The 17,347-nt window shown below is 36.4% G+C and overlaps 1 protein-coding gene across 1 annotated transcript in view; it reads right to left on the bottom strand.

Annotated features, from left to right (window-relative positions):
• Positions 1–14,597: 14,597 nt before the first annotated feature.
• TMTC2 (transmembrane O-mannosyltransferase targeting cadherins 2) overlaps positions 14,598–17,347 on the bottom strand; it is an 852,682-nt gene continuing 849,932 nt past the window's right edge. Inside the window, exon 15 of the transcript XR_009565442.1 lies at positions 14,598–14,767. The gene's annotated coding sequence lies outside the window, so the exon portion shown is untranslated. The remainder of the gene's footprint in view (positions 14,768–17,347) is intronic.

Genomic DNA, 17,347 nt, shown 5'->3' on the forward strand with positions numbered 1-17,347 from the left:
TCCATGTGATACTGAAAACAATTTTTATTTGCTGTACTGTATGTTTCCTGTATAAATGAAAAAGTTTCACAAATCAAATCGGCATTTAAACAAAATACCAAATACTTGTATGTGTGGCTTACAAACTGTGTAGGTTGTTTGCCTTCTGGGAAGTGAGACGGTGTTGAAAATATCTGTGAAGACCACTCTAAAATAGAACTTGTGTTTCCTATGGGAGGAGAATACTAGAAATCTAAGTTAAAGAAAGGATCATGAGAGCAAATGACATTTTGAGGAAGAGAGATGATATTGTGAAGTTTTATCTGATATCCTTATAACCTCTTTTTTTTTTTTTTTTTTTTTGCGGTACGCGGGCCTCTCACTGTTGTGGCCTCTCCTGTTGGCGGAGCACAGGCTCCGGACGCGCAGGCTCAGCGGCCATGGCTCACGGGCCCAGCCGCTCCGTGGCATGTGGGATCTTCCCGGACCGGGGCACGAACCCGTGTCCCCTACACCGGCAGGCGGACTCACAACCACTGCGCCACCAGGGAAGCCCCCTTCTGCCCTCTTTAATTCATGCATGAGACAACCATTTTTGTAACGGGCATCTTTTAATGGCAAAATCATAGCGTATGTTTTTAGCAACAAATTTGTGGCTCAAATTTCAAAAGTTGAGCTCCAGATGTAATATAAAAAATGTTGGAAAAATGCATGATTAGGCAGAATCAGACTGCATATTCCTGTATCGTTCAGTTTGGAACAGGGAAAACTTGACAGGAGTTGCCCTCAGTACCATCTTAGATTGCAAATGACTGAGAGAGTTGTGAAGGCAAAGAACGTTCTCCATCTTGCACTGGTGAGAGAGTAGACTACCTATCTATAATTAATCTATTCACTATTATGTCTACTATGTACTGTGCATTGTGCTGAAAATTTACATAGAGTATCTTTAATTTATAAAGCATGGATGTTTAGAATAATTAAGCATCTTGCTCATGTTTCCCTAGCATGACACTGACAAATCTGGAATTTGAGCCTGGCTATTCTGTCTTTAAAACTCATGGTGAGAATATATGAGGAGAGGTGGATATTTAGAAATGAACAGCAGTTTATGGGAATTTGGGAAAGATGGCTATGGAGTCAATTCTAACAAAGTGGGCAAGAAAGAAAATTCAAGTTGAGAAAACTAAATGTCAGGCACATTTTGCTCACTAACAGAAATGTTAGATCTAGAACAGGAAGTTGAATTTGAAACAAAGAGGTAATTGAGGGATTCTTGAAGGTAAGGATTGGATCACGTTTTGCTCTCCTTTTTCTGGTACTCTTTGGATATTTCATATTCTTGTGGAATGAATCAAAAGGCTATGAGTATTTTATTGGAATATCAGGCATATATTTGAAAAGCTCTGTTTGGAGAAGCTAGATACTAGAAAAAGAATTTTAATGTTTCCCTTCCTTGGGATAAAATATACTCTTATTATTTTTAGAAGTCAGAACATGTTCTTTCATGGTTTGGTTCTCTGAGAAACCTCACAAACCCCAAATGATAAGCTTCACTTATTTCTATATATTCTTCTAATAACATTTATCTTAGCCTACTCTGTTAGGTGCCTTTTTCTTCTCCGTTATACTTTTGCCATCTCCTTGTTTATATTCCTAGTATCTAGCAGAATACTTGCCATATAGTAAATACTAAAAGTATCCAGAATATGTCCTCTACTTTTTAAGCTATTTTCTATATTTCTAGATTATAGTATGGAGGAGGGGTAAGCAATGCAAATATAACTAAAAGAGGAAATGAATGCATTTGCTGAATCCTTCACTTAGAAGGCTCTAGAAAAGAATGAGGTACAGAAGAGGAAGGGAAATTCTGATAGTGCTGCCCAGAAAGGGAACCCCATGAAGAACCACAGATAAGGTGGTGTTGGGAATTATAATATCACAGCACACTGCTTACTTTTACAACCATTTAGAAAGTTGAGATATCTAGCTCAAGTTATTAAGTTAATAGATCTTACGTTAGACCACAAAACAAGTCTTAATAAACTTAAGAAGATTGAAATCATATCAATCATCTTTTCCGACCTCATCATTTTACATTCTTGCAAATCTCTTCAATGCTCAGGTTAATAGAAAATGAATGGAATCTCGTATTTGCTTCCTCCATCTCTTGCAATAAGACACATCATATAGTCTCTAGAAAACTCCATTATACGTTCATAGAAAATGAAAGATAAAAGAGCAAATGACATCTTAGTATTTTTGTGAAATTAGTTTTGATTTATAAAAAGTTTTTAGAGGCCCCAGAAGGAACTCAGACCTCACTGTGAGAACTACTTCTGTAGCAGATATTTAAAATAATTTTCTGGCACTTTTCTATTTTTCGTGGAGGAGGCTGTAGCCAAAATACTTTTTTCTTCCTATATCTGAGTTCTTTTACATAGCTAAATGCATATAAGATTCTTTCTTTGTACTTGAATTTTATTAACTGCACCAAGACATGCTTTGCTATTTTTTGTTCTTTATCAGTTTATCATGACTAAGCTCTGACCTTTTAGACAACAATTGAAGGCCTTCTTTCATGCAAGACAACTATTCCTTTATTTTTAAATGTTATTCCTGCTCTGTTTGTAGTTTTTTCAGGAACACAATTATGTTTATGTCAGACCTTCTCTGTATGTCATAGTTACTTAATCAAGAATTTCTGTTGATCTTTTAAATTTTTTATGGTGATATATTCTGCAAGTCTGTCATCCATAATTGACTTTTCAGGCAACCCATTTCTCCTTGCTTCTAGTGTGTACTCATTTTGGTAATGACAATGTTGTAATCTACAGTTTGATGAGCACTGCTCTCTGTTCTCACTTTTGATGTTATTCTTTTATCTTATTAGTTGTTCTCTGAGCAATATTTTATGGAATCAAGGGATATCTTATTTTCAGTAGTTTTAAGAATGTAGGGTATTATTTGCTTCTAAAATGTCATCTCTTCCTGGAAGAACTTTCTTGGTTTTTTTAGTGTTCTGTCATTTACGATACCTCCTTTTTCTGTTAGTATATAGAAGTAGATATCATGTTGAATCCTTATGCTTATTATTCATATACAAATGGAAGGGGTTTTTAACCACTTTACTGAGGTATTATTGACAGGTAAAACGCTGTATACATTTAATATATACAACTCAATTAGTTTGGATATAAGTATACACCCAGAAAATCACCACCACCATCAAGACCATAAACATATCCATCACCTGCCAAAAATTTCTCCTACTCCCTTTATCATCATCATCATTATTGTTTCTGTGTGGTAAGAACACTTAACATAAGATTTATCCTTTTAGAACATTTTAAGTGTACAATAGTATTATTATTACCTATGGGCACAATGCTTTATAGTAGCTCTCCAGAGCCTGTTTATCTTGCATAACTGAAGCTTTGTACCCTTTGACCATCACCTCCCCGTACCTGCCTCCCCACAGCCTCTGACAGCCATCATTCTATTCTCTACTTCTAGGAACTTGACTATTCTAGATTCTACATATAAGTAAGATTATAGTGTTTTTCTGTGTCTGATTATATCACTTAGCATAATGTCCTCCAGGTCTAGCCATGTTATTGCAAATGGTAGTATTCCCTTCCTTTTAAATGTTGGATAATATTTCATTTTCTTCTCTGCCTTATTATCATGACTAATATTATTATTATATTTCACTGTATTGTGTACTTCAACATAAAAAAAGGCTATATACAAGAAGCCCACAGCTAACATTTTCCTCAACAGTGAAAAACTTAAAAAAGGATACCCTGTCTGGCCATTTCTGTTCAATGATTTAGTGTTTATATTTATCTGATCAGCTGACTTGGATTAGCAGGTGGGAGGCTGACTACAAGTTTCTTTCTGTTCTGTACTTTTTTATCTTCAGCCTGCTTCTCATGAATAATAGTTTGAAGAGGGGAAAAAATAGCGTATCTATAGCAGTTCCAATTCTCAACTTTGCAGTGAATTTCGTTGTTTCTCCTATAACTTCTCTCCCATATCCCTACTCCTTATAACTAAATTTAAAAGATTCTTTACATCTTTCAGAACTTAATTAGTTTTATAAAAATTTTTATCCTGCTAGAGATCAAAGTGAACTGTATTATTTTTTCATATTGATAAGATTGAATACACTGCATGTTTTTGTTTTTGCAGAAATTGTCTAGCAATACTGCATATGTCTTGAGGGCAAGAACTGTGGCTATAGACACTTGAAGTCTACAAATATTGCAATTTTTGAAGCATAGTATTATCCTCAAAATATAATATGTTTCCTAAGTTCATTAGCAATGAGAAAAGTAGCCATTATAACAGGGGTTAGAAAACTACAGCTCATGGGCCAAATCCTGATCATGGCTCTTTTTAATAGATAAAGATTTATTGGTACACAGCAACACATTTATTTACATGTCGTCTATGGCTGCTTTTCTTTTACAATAGCAGAAAATTAGTAATTGTGACAGACCCATGGCCAGCAAAACCTATAGTATCCGCTATTTGTCCCTTAACAGAAAATAATTGCTGACCCCTGATCTATGGGAAGTAAAATGAAAAGTTATTGAAATTACATGAAGATTCTTCTCCTGCTCTACTGAGCTCACAAATTTTGTACATCTAAGAAAGAGGAGAGCTCAAGATTTCAGGAAAACTTTATTAAAAAAGGAAAAACTAGTAGATCATTATAGGCAAAGATTCTAAGCATGCTAGGGGGAGACACATGTATATTGGCATTGAATTTGAAAGAATTTTTGTGTAAAAATATAGCATAAATAAAAATAAGTGAAATGTGCAAATATAGCCAAGGTCAAAATGGAATTGGAGAGCTCTGAAACATCAATCACAAAACAATTTTCTGTACAAAAAACTAGCTAAATAAAAGGCACAACATCTCACATATAGGATGATGTTTCTAAGACTTTCCTTAAGTCTCCAATGTCTTTTTAACAAACAAAAGCAAATCCTATTTCAGATGGAAAACAGTATTTTCCTGAAATAAATAATAGGATTGTTTAAAACAAAAAAGGAATTCAGTGGAAATGACAAAATAAGCTTACTGTTTAAGGAAGCAGAACATTTACTTCTGCTCTTTAGAGACCAAGTTTATAATTTATCTTTCTGCATGTAAAAAGCAGAAAAAGATAAAGTAAAATTCACATATACTTTATTACTAGACAGCCATGAACTATATGCATAATTTACAAGAACAAAACAGCAAAATATATTTTTAAATCCCAATATATGGGTATTAGATTTAAGCTTCTAATGTTGAAAACAGAAGGCAACTTCAAGTTCATTCAAGAGGTTTTATTTTTCTAAGTTTTTGAAGTTTATTTAATTTATTTTTTTATACAGCAGGTTCTTATTAGTCATCCATTTTGTACCCATCAGTGTATACCTGTCAATACCAATCTCCCAATTCATCATACACCCACCCCCTGCCACTTTCCCCCTTTGGTGTCCATACGTTTGTTCTCTACATCTGTGTCTCAATTTCTGCCCTGCAAAACGGTTCATCTGTACCATTTTTCTAGGTTCCACATATATGCATTAATATACGATATTTATTTCTCTTTCTGACTTACTTCACTCTGTATGACAGTCTCTAGATCTATCCACGTCTCTACAAATAACCAAATTTTTACGGCTGAGTAATATTCCATTGTATATATGTACCACATCTTCTTTATCCATTCATCTGTTGCTGGACACTTAGGTTGCTTCCATGACCTGGCTATCGTAAATAGTGCTGCAATGAACATCGGGGTGCATGTGTCTTTGTGAATTATGGTTTTCTCTGGGTATATGCCTAGTAGTGGGATTGCTGGGTCATATGGTAATTCTATTTTTAGTTTTTTAAGGAACCGCCATACTGCTCTCCATAGTGGCTGTACCAATTTACATTCCCACCAACAGTGCAAGAGGGTTCCCTTTTCTCCACACCCTCTCCAGCATTTGTTGTTTGTAGATTTTCTGATGATGCCCATTCTAACTGGTGTGAGGTGATACCTCATTGTAGTTTTGATTTGCATTTCTCTTTAATAATTAGTGATGTTGAGCAGCTTTTCATGTGCCTCTTGGCCAACTGTATGTCTTCTTTGGAGAAATTTCTATTTAGGTCTTCTGCCCATTTTGGGATTGGGTTGTTTGTTTTTTTACTTTTGAGTTGCATGAGCTGTTTATATATTTTGGAGATTAATCCTTTGTCCGTTGATTCGTTTGCAAATATTTTCTCCCATTTTGAGGTTTGTCTTTTTGTCTTGTTTATGGTTTCCTTTGCTGTGCAAAAGCTTTTAAGTGTCATTAGGTCCCATTTGTTTATGTTTGTTTTTATTTCCATTACTTTAGGAGGTGGATCAAAAAAGACCTTGCTGTGATTTATGTCAAAGAGTGTTCTTCCTATGTTTTCCTCTAAGAGTTTTATAGTGTCCAATCTTACATTTAGGTCTCTAATCCATTTTGAGTTTATTTTTGTGTATGGTGTTAGGGAGTGTTCTAATTTCATTCTTTTACATATAGCTGTGCATTTTTCCCAGCACCACTTATTGAAGACACTGTCTTTTCTCCATTGTATATCCTTGACTCTTTTGTCATAGATTAGTTGACCATAGATGCGTGGGTTTATCTCTGGGCTTTCTATCTTGTTCCATTGATCTATATTTCTGTTTTTGTGCCAGTACCATATTGTTTTGATTACTGTAGCTTTGTAGTATAGTCTGAAGTCAAGGAGTCTGATTCCTCCTGCTCCATTTTTTTCCCTCAAGACCTCTTTGGCTATTTGGGGTCTTTTGTGTCTCCATACAAATTTTAAGATTTTTTGTTCTAGTTCCATAAAACATGCCATTGGTAATTCGAAAGGGATTGCATTGAATCTGTAGAGTGCTTTGGGTAGTATAGTCATTTGCACAATATTGAGTCTTCCAATCCAGGAACATGGTATATCTCTCCATCTGTTGGTATCATCTTTAATTTCTTTCATCAGTGTCTTATAGTTTTCTGCATACAGGGCTTCTGTCTCCCTCGGTAGGTTTATTCCTAGGTATTTTATTCTCTTTGTTGCAATGGTAAATGGGAGTGTTTCCTTAATTTCTATTTCAGATTTTTCATCATTAGTGTATAGGAATGCCAGAGATTTCTGTGCATTAGTTTTGTTTCCTGCAACTTTACCAAATTCATTGATTAGCTCTAGTAGTTTTCTGATGGCATCTTTAAGATTCTCTATGTATAGTATCATGTCATCTGCAAACAGTGACAGTTTTAATTCTTCTTTCCCAATTTGGATTCCTTTTGTTTCTTTTTCTTCTCTGATTGCTGTGGCTAGAACTTGCAAAAGTATGTTGAATAATCGTGGTGAGAGTGGACATCCTTGTCTTGTTCCTGATCTTAGAGGAAATGCTTTCAGTTGTTCACCATTGTGAATGATGTTTGCTGCGGGTTTGTTGTATATGGCCTTTATTATGTGGAGGTAGGTTCCCTCTATGCCCACTTTATGCAGAGTTTTTATCATAAATGGGTGTTGAATTTTCTCAAAAGCTTTTTCTGCATCTATTGAGATGGTCATATGGTTTTTATTCTTCAATTTGTTAATATGGTGTATCACATTGATTGATTTGCATATATTGAAGAATCCTTGAATCACTAGGTTAAATCCCACTTGATCATGGTGTATGATCCTTTTAATGTGTTATTGGATTCTGTTTGCTAGTATTTTGTTGAGATTTTTGCATCTATATTCATCAGTGATATTGGTCTGTAATTTTCTTTTTCTTATAGTATCTTTGGTTTTGGTATCAGGGTGATGGTCGTCTCATAGAATGAGTTTGGGAGTGTTCCTTCCTCTGCAATTTTTTGGAAGAGTTTGAGAAGGATATGTGTTAGCTCTTCTCTAAATGTTTGATGAAACTGAACTGTGAAGCCATCTAGTCCTGAACTTTTGTTTGTTGGAAGATTTTAACCACAGTTTCAATTTCATTACTTGGGATTGGTCTGTTCATATTTTCTGTTTCTTCCTGGTTCAGTCTTGGAAGGTTATACCTTTTGAAGAATTTGTCCATTTCTTCCAGGTTGTCCATTTTATTTGCATAGAGTTGCTTGTAGTAGTCTCTTAGGATGCTTTGTATTTCTGTGGTGTCTGTTGTAACTTCTCCTTTTTCATTTCTAATTTTATTGATTTCAGTCCTCTCCCTCTTGATGAGTCTGGCTAATGGTTTACCAATTTTGTTTACCTTCTCAAAGAACCAGCTTTTAGTTTTATTGATCCTTGCTATTGTTCTCTTTGTTTCTATTTCATTTATTTCTGATCTGATCTTTATGATTACTTTCGTTCTGCTAACTTTGGGTTTTGTTTGTTCTTCTTTCTCTAGTTCCTTTAGGTGTAAGGTTAGATTGTTTATTTGAGATTTTTCTTGTTTCTTGGGGTGGGCTGTAAACTTCCTTCTTAGAACTGCTTTTGCTGCATCCCATAGGTTTTGGATCATTGTGTTTTCATTGTCACTTGTCTCTAGGTATTTTTTGATTTCCTCTTTGATTTCTTCAGTGATCTCTTGGTTATTTAGTAACGTATTGTTTAGCCTCCCTGTGTTTGTGTTTTTTATGTTTCTTTCCCTGTAATTGATTTCTAATCTCATAGCGTTTTGGTTAGAAAAGATGCTTGATATGATTTCAATTTTCTTAAATTTACTGAGGCTTGATTTGTGACCCAAATTTGTGACCCAAGCCTTGATTTACTGAGGCTTGATTTGTGTTCTGTGCACACTTGAGAAGAAAGTGTAATATGCTGTTTTTGGATGGAATGTCCTATAAATATTAATTAAATCTATGTGGTCTATTGTGTCATTTAAAGCTTTTGTTTCCATATTAATTTTCTGTTTGGATGTTCTGTCCATTGGTGTAAGTGAGGTGTTAAAGTCCCCCACTATTATTGTGTTACTGTCAATTTCCCCTTTTATAGCTGTTAGCAGTTGCCTTATGTATTGTGGTGCTCCTATGTTGGGTGCATATATATTTATAATTGTTACAGCTTCTTCTTGGATTGATCTTTTGGATTGATTGATCATTATGTACTGTCCTTTCTGACTCTTGTAACATTCTTTATTTTAAAGTCTATTTTATCTGATATGAGAATTGCTACTCCAGCTTTCTTTTGATTTCCATTTGCATGGAATATCTTTTTCCATCCCCTCACTTTCAGTCTGTTCGTGTCCCTAGGTCTGAAGTGGGTCTCTTGTAGACAGCATATATATGGGTCTTGTTTTTGTATCCATTCAGCAAGCCTGTGTCTTTTGGTTGGAGCATTTAATCCATTCACGTTTAAGGTAATTATGGATATGTATGTTCCTATTACCATTTTCTTAATTGTTTTGGGTTTGTTTTTGTAGGTCCTTTTCTTCTCGTGTGTTTCCCACTTAGAGAAGTTCCTTTAGCATTTGTTGTAGAGCTGGTTTGGTGGTGCTGGATTCTTTTAGCTTTTGCTTGTCTGTAAAACTTTTGATTTCTCCATCGAATCTGAATGAGATCCTTGCTGGGTAGAGTAATCTTGGTTGTAGGTTCTTCCCTTTCATCACTTTAAGTAGATCATGCCACTCCCTCCTGGCTTGTAGAGTTTCTGCTGAGAAATCAGCTGTTAACCTTATGGGAATTCCCTTGTATGTTATTTCTCATTTTTCCCTTGCTGCTTTCAATAATTTTTCTTTGTCTTTAATTTTTGCCAATTTGATTACTATGTGTCTCGGAGTGTTTCTCCTTGTGTTTATCCTATATGGGGCTCTCTGTGCTTCCTGGACTTGGGTGGCTATTTCCTTTCCCATCTTAGGGACGTTTTTGACTGTAATCCCTTCAAATATTTTCTCGGGTCCTTTCTCTCTCTCTTCTGCTTCTGCGATCCCTATAATGAGAATGTTGTTGTGTTTAATGTTGTCCCAGCAGTCTCTTAGGCTGTCTTCATTTCTTTTCACTCTTTTTTCTTTATTCTGTTCCATGGCAGTGAATTCCACCATTCTGTCTTCCAGGTCACTTATCCATTCTTCTGCCTCAGTTATTCTGCTACTGATTCCCTCTAGTGTAGTTTTCATTTCAGTTATTGTATTGTTCATCTCTGTTTGTTCTTTAATTCTTCCTGATCTTTGTTAAACATTTCTTGCATCTTCTTGATCTTTGCCTCCATTCTTTTTCCGAGGTCCTGGATCACCTTCACTATCATTATTCTGAATTCTTTTTCTGGAAGTTTGCCTATCTCCACTTCATTTAGTTGTTTTTCTGGGATTTTATCTTGTTCCTTCATCTGGTACATAGCCCTCGGCCTTTTCATCTATCTTTCTGTGAATGTGGTTTTTGTTCCACAGGCTTCCACAGTTCTTCTTGCTTCTGTTGTCTGCCCTCTGGTGGATGAGGCTATCTAAGAGGCTTGTGGAAGTTTCCTGATGGGAGGGACTGGTGGTGGGTAGAGTTGGCTGTTGCTCTGGTGAGCAGAGCTCAGTAATTTAATCTGCTTGTCTGCTGATGGGTGGGGCTGGCTCCTCTCCCTGTTGGTTGTTTGGCCTGAGGCAACCCAACACTGGAGCTTACCCAGGCTCTTTGGTGGGGCTAATGGCAGACTCTGGGAGGGCTCACGCCAAGGAGTACTTCCCAGAACTTCTGCTGCCAGTGTACTTGTCCTCATGGTGAGACAGAGCCATCCCCCATCTCTGCAGGAGACCCTCCAACACTAGCAGGTAGGTCTGGTTCAGTCTCTATGGGGTCACTGCTCCTTCCCCTGGGTCCCTATGTGCACAGTGCTTTGTGTGAGTCCTCCAAGAGTGGACTCTCTGTTTCCCCCAGTCCTGTTAAAGTCCTGCAATCAAATGCCACTAGGCTTCAAAGTCTGATTCTCTAGGAATTCCTTCTCCCATTGCCAGACCGCCAGGTTTGGAAGCCTGACGTGGGGCTCAGAACCTTCACTCCAGTGGGTGGAATTCTGTGGCATAAGTGTTCTCCAGTTTTTGAGTCACCCACCCAGCAATTATGGGATTTGATTTTATTGTGATTGCACCCCTCCTACCATCTCATTGTGGCTTCTCCTTTGTCTTTGGATGTGGGATATCGTTTTTGGTGAGTTCCAGTGTTTTCTTGTCAATGATTGTTCAGCAGTTAGTTGTGATTCCAGTGTTCTCGCAAGAGGGAGTGACAGCACCTCCTTCTACTCCGCCATCTTGAACCAGTCACATTCAAGAGGTTTTAAAAGGCTATCTGTGGGCTTCCCTGGTGGCGCAGTGGTTGAGAGTCTGCCTGCCGATGCAGGGGATGCGGGTTCATGTCCCAGCCTGGGAAGATCCCACATGCCGCGGAGCGGCTGGGCCCGTGAGCCATGGCTGCTGAGCCTGCGCGTCCGGAGCCTGTGCTCCGCAACAGGAGAGGCCACAACAGTGAGAGGCCTGTGTACTGCAAAAACAAACAAACAAACAAAATAAAACAAAGAAAAACAAAAAAGGCTATCTGTGATCAAAATTCTGAAAAGCTTAGACTGCAAATGTATAGTAGGGCATACTTAGCATAACTGACAGTGTTATCACAAGTTGAAAAAATATTCAAATTGAATATACAAAAATAATAACAATTTGCCTATGTGTTAGGATACATTATTCTGTTGTACACTACAGAAGTCCAACTCAAACCATTTTAAACACCAAAGAAAACCAAAGGAATTCACTGACATATAAATAAAATAATCCAAGGTACTGTTCAAAGTAATATGAAAATACTAGAATTCAGGTGACATCATCAGAATTTAGATTTTCCTCAAACATGTCTCTTCTCTGTGCTAGATTTATTTTGCCCCCCATAGGGGATCCTGGGTACTATATGCTTATATGGCCTCCTTGCTCCACAGTATAAGAAAGCGAGCTTCTCATTCTCAAGAGTTCCAGAAAAGGTCCCTGCATTACTATAATCCTATCAAATTCCTAGAATTTAAACAGTTAAAATTCTCAGTGCTGGCTAAAGCCTAACAAATTGCATTGTGTATGGGAATGGAAATTAGCAGAACCATTGCAAAGAGTAATTTGTCAGTATCTGAGAGGGAGGCAGGATATTATGAGGAACATGAGTAAACTTTCTGAAGTCAAATAGCATCTCTAAACTTAAGAAACTTTGGCCAAAATATCCAATTTCTGGAATATAATCTTAGGAAATAATCAGAATAAAAATATTTTATTCATCAAAAAGTTAATCAAAACCTTATTTATCATTAGATGAAAGAGCTTCAAGGGTGCTATTATAATACTGTTTTCCAGAGTTATACATATAAAAGGTTATAGCCATCTAAAAATATCCAAAATATTTTTTAACTTCATAAAGAATAAATGATCATCTAAAATATAAATATTAATATACTTTAAATAAAATCCTTATAATTTCAAAAATTGGAAACAAAATATTCAATAATATGAAAACTTTAAATTGAGGCACATGCTTTCAAAAAATATCAATACCATCATAGCACTAAATATTATTTATTCTAATTTTTACTTTGCTGTTTATCTAAATATATAGATATAGGTATCTTTTTGTTGTCTTTTTATCTAATTCTGTAGTGTTATTTCTTTTATTACCCTCCTTCCTGCTTGTGAATTTCTTCTTCTCCTTTCCTATTTTTTCTGTATTTTTTTATACTATGCAGTTCATCAAATAGAAATTATTTTCTATTCAGCAGTAGATTATATTCTGAGGATTTTTTTTCCTTTTAGATTACTGAGTGCTTTGTCCAATATCTTTCCTCATACTCATGGCACTTTTTGCTCATGGGCCCTATGTTGTTTTGTGTTGCTTTTCTTCTCACTCATCATCAGTCGAGACTCAGTGTTTGCCAACAGAAAGAATGGAGAAATTTTTCTTGATCTCAGTCTACATTTGTATGGTGGTCCTTTTTCAGATCTACAACTGAACTACCCAGGGGTCCATCCTATCACTTAGCAATTGCCACTTCAAACCAAGAAGTTTTTCTGTTTTTTGTTTTATTGTTATTTTTTTTAATTTGAAGACTCTGCATGTGTGCAGCAATCATTTCCATGAGAGCTGAAAAGAACAGTGTAGAGGGGGCATCATCATCACCAAACCGTTGTTGAGGAATAGAAAGAAATACTTTGTGTTCCTGAGTTAGAAATTGACTCCCAACCATGTGCATTTTTTCCAGGCAATCTCTGTACATTAATCTGTTTTTGCTATGAAACAAACAACCTCAGTATCTCAGTGGTTTAAAGTAACATGTAATTTGCTTACTTCTTGGTTCATTGGTCAGCTGGGTGGTGCTGCTTCAGGTCTGTTCCATGTGTCTCCCACCATCCTTGTTTCTAGGACATGTCTCTCTCATGGGGACTGATAGAAGTGTAAAAGGAACAAGTAGAAACAGTATACTTCATAATATCTTGGTTTAAAAGTGGTACACTGTCATAACTGTCCACATTTCATTGGCCAAGGCACGTTACATGGTCAAGTTCAAAATATATGGAGCAGAAAAAGATACTTTGCCCATTCTAGTGAGAGCAACCTACTGCAAAGTCAAATAGGAACATGCATCAATTAATTCTATTATAGAGAGGGAGTGAAGAATTGGTAATCAATTGGCAACACCTACCACATTCTGTTTCATGAAGCAAACCCAAGCTTCATCTTGTGTTGTAGCATAAGCAGATTTTATTGTTAACAAATCTAATCTGCTTTATAATGTATGTCAATTTCTTTCAGATTCTCTCATTAAATCATCTGTCAATCTGGGCTTTTTGTGCTGCAAGTTTTTATCTTACTCTTTGTGTCCAGTGGTATGTTATGAATGAGATCTTGTTGGAGCTTGTTAGAAAGTCATAAGGTTGAACTGATGACCTGCATTCTGTTTTGTTTTTTAAAACTGGAGTTGAACTAGACTTCTGTTTGAGAAGGATACAAAAACAGTTTTCAAGTTATATGTGGAAATATATAACTTTTAATCCTATAGATAGTACAAAGCAACTTTGTAAACTGGGATAAGCCTAGATTCTCTCTTAGCTTCAGTAGTTTCATCTGTAAAGAAAGAAAATTAGTTATTGAAGTTAAAACTTGTGTAATGGCATATTCTTCAGTAATGTAGTAAACAAAATATTTTCCAATAAATTGTTAATCATGTGCTACCAAACAAATGAACAAAAAACACTTTCTTAGCTGTAAATTATATCTTTGGAAAAAATCTCATATTTTTTCAATTACTCTAGTTATTAAAATGCATTAAAATTAAAATTCTAATTAAAATTAAAATTCTAATATTATTTCTGATTTATTTCCTCTGGGAAGAGGCTGAAGGGAACCTTATAGAGTATGGAAATATTCTATGTCTTGATAGAAATGTGGGTTACATCAGTGTATGCATTTGTCAAAACTTTTAAAAAAGTATACAATTAAAATTTGAACATTTCACTATATGTAAATTTTGTTATAAAAAAACTGCAAACAGTTTTTTAATTAGTGTTTGTTTTTAACAATGGCATGGGTTATCAATTCTCAAACTACTTTTTGTATATCATATTTGTTTGAGCAAATAAGTAAACCCATTAAAAATAAGAGGAGTCAGGGCTTCCTTGGCGGCGCAGTGGTTGAGAGTCCGCCTGCCGATGCAGGGGACACGGGTTCGTTCCCCGGTCCGGGAGGATCCCACATGCCACGGAGCGGCTGGGCCCGTGAGCCATGGCCGCTGAGCCTGTGCGTCCGAAGCCTGTGCTCCACAACGGGAGAGGCCACAACAGTGAGAGGCCTGCGTACCGCAAAAAAAAAAAAAAGAGGAATCAGGGAGAACATTATTGAAGAATTTTCCTCAGCTTGTCCACTGAGAGGGTATAAAACAGTGACATACCAATAACAGTGGGCTTATTCAGAACCCAGATCTTGGTTTCCAACAGTCATTTTCCAATAAAGGGAAACAGGGCTCTTGGAAAATAGACTCAATCTAAGTACAGGAAAAGTGAATCTTTCCTGGAACACTTTATTATGCCATAAGTGAATACAATGTCTAAATAATGATGAGAACATATGAAAAGTATATAAATGCTAGCTTTAAGGCATTTAAATTGGACAATCTAGGATATTTTGAACATCAAAATATGTAAATAGCAGTAAGGAACTAAAACCCATTGAATAAAACAAGAATCCATGAAGCCATGCAGACAGGAAGGAAGGAAGGAAGGAAGGAAGGGTCGTTCCTTGAAGTAGACTGTTCACAAATAACAGAGGAAGTGATGGGCTAGAGGCAAAAGAATATTTGGCAAGGCGGGAAACCTCGAGAAGCTCATTGAGGCTTCCAGGGTAGACTGTGAAGTCTGACTGGATGAAATGAAGGTAAAGAAGTAGGTAGTAGCCTAAAGGGTCCTACAGGCTGAGTTAAGGGTCTTGGATTTTTTTTCCTTTAAGAGTCATGGAGACCCACTCAAGTACTTTAGGCAGTACATTGGCATGATCAGATCTGTACTTTAGAATGATCATATTCATGTCAACGTGAAGCACAGAAGATTCGCAAAGAAGCTACTGCAGGAATATTGCTGAGAGACGATAATGGCCCAAGTTGAACTAGTGGCAGTGTGAATGGGTAGATGGGGACAGATTTATGGCTGTTAGGCAGCTGGAATTTACAGGACTTGGCATCTGACTAGATGAAGGGTAGAGGGAAAGGTGTTCTGGTTTTCTGGTTTGGACAGCTGGATGGACAGAGAGTACTACTCAAAAGGTAGAAAACACAGAAAAAGGAGTGAGTTTCTTAATCTGTGTGTTTCTTTATCTGTGAAGCTGGCATTATTTTAATTATCGTGTAGGGTTGCCTATACTAGACTAAGAACTAAATCCCTGGCACAGAGATGTTCAATAAACAGCAGCAATTATTTTTATGTACAAAGTTGCATAGAAGCAGTTAGCCATTGGCAGCGGGAGACAAAGTGGTTACCAAGCATGTCAGAGAAGGCATTGTAGGGCTATTGAGCTGGGCTTTAAATGATGAGTAACAAATCACAAGGGCATAAATGGAGGGATGGGTGATGGGAAACCAAGATGAATGTTCTTCCTCTGTGATCCCATAGCACCTGGGCATCCTTTTCTCTTTTCCTGTGAGATCTTTGGGGCCAGGGTCTGTGGACTTACTCATTGTTGTATCTGTACCTAACACAGTACCTGCCACAGAATAGTGACATGGAATAATCATTTGTTGAATGCCTGAATGAATCAAAGAATGAATAAATGGACAAATGAAAGCAAAACTAAATAAAAGGCAGCTTGAAGTATTACAAGAGAAGGAATTTAGAGGTTTATCACACACATCCACTTGCCTTTGTCCTCTAGGTCAAAAAACATTGTCCTTTCAATTCTCCGAAAGCACTACACTCACTCCAACTCCAGGGCCTTTGCACCTGCCTGAAATACTCTTTCCCCTTCTACCCAGAGTTAATGCCCCTTATCCTTCACATTTCAGGTCAGTCATCCTTTCAGCAGGGAAGGATTCTTGCCAATACAAAGTCAGTCCCTCTACCATTTTACCCTCCTAGCACCAGGCATCTGTACTGTATCATTCTCACTTAAAAGTAGCTCTATATTTATGTCTATGACCGTTCCTTTAGTAACTGTTTCCTTCAGTAGACAGTAAACTCCAAAGGACAGAATCATGTCTGTTTTTTATTCACCATTGGATTCCCAGTGCCTAAAGTACAGTGCCTGACACATAAAATAAAATTTGTTAAATAGATACATGAATTAAAAATGGTCTCATCAGCAGTTAGCTGGTTCATTTCAGCACTCTGTATACAGTAGGGCTCAGTAAGTAAGAGTTGTTTGTTAAATGAAAGATTAGAACTGATTTTCTTTCCCAAATTTGTAAACGGTTGTTAACTAGTATGCTTGAAGTAAATATATTCATTCCTACAAATTAAAAAACAATAGAAATGATGGAATTAGAAAATCAATGAATGCTAAAATGATTGAGTATAATTTTGCTAAGAAAAATGGTATTTACATAGTTTCAAAGTATCTCCTCACAAAGTACTTAATAATTATGAAGGGGAAAAGGAAATATAGTGACTTCATAGTAGATAAACTTTGCAGATAACCTTTAACCATATGATTAAATTAATATCACATGCCTTTTACATGATGCCTTGAGTAGGACACAATATCCCTTCTGTGATATTCCCGACAAAAACGTAATAGCTGAAACTGATCATAAACATCAGATAAATTCATGTTGAGGTATTTCACAAGATAGTGACATATATATGTTTGTATACACACACACATGCATACACACTGTGTATTAGAGAATTATGTAAAATGTTAAATATCCTGATCTTGATAATTA

This window comes from Globicephala melas, chromosome 10 (assembly GCF_963455315.2).
Source record: "Globicephala melas chromosome 10, mGloMel1.2, whole genome shotgun sequence".
NCBI lineage: Eukaryota > Metazoa > Chordata > Mammalia > Artiodactyla > Delphinidae > Globicephala > Globicephala melas.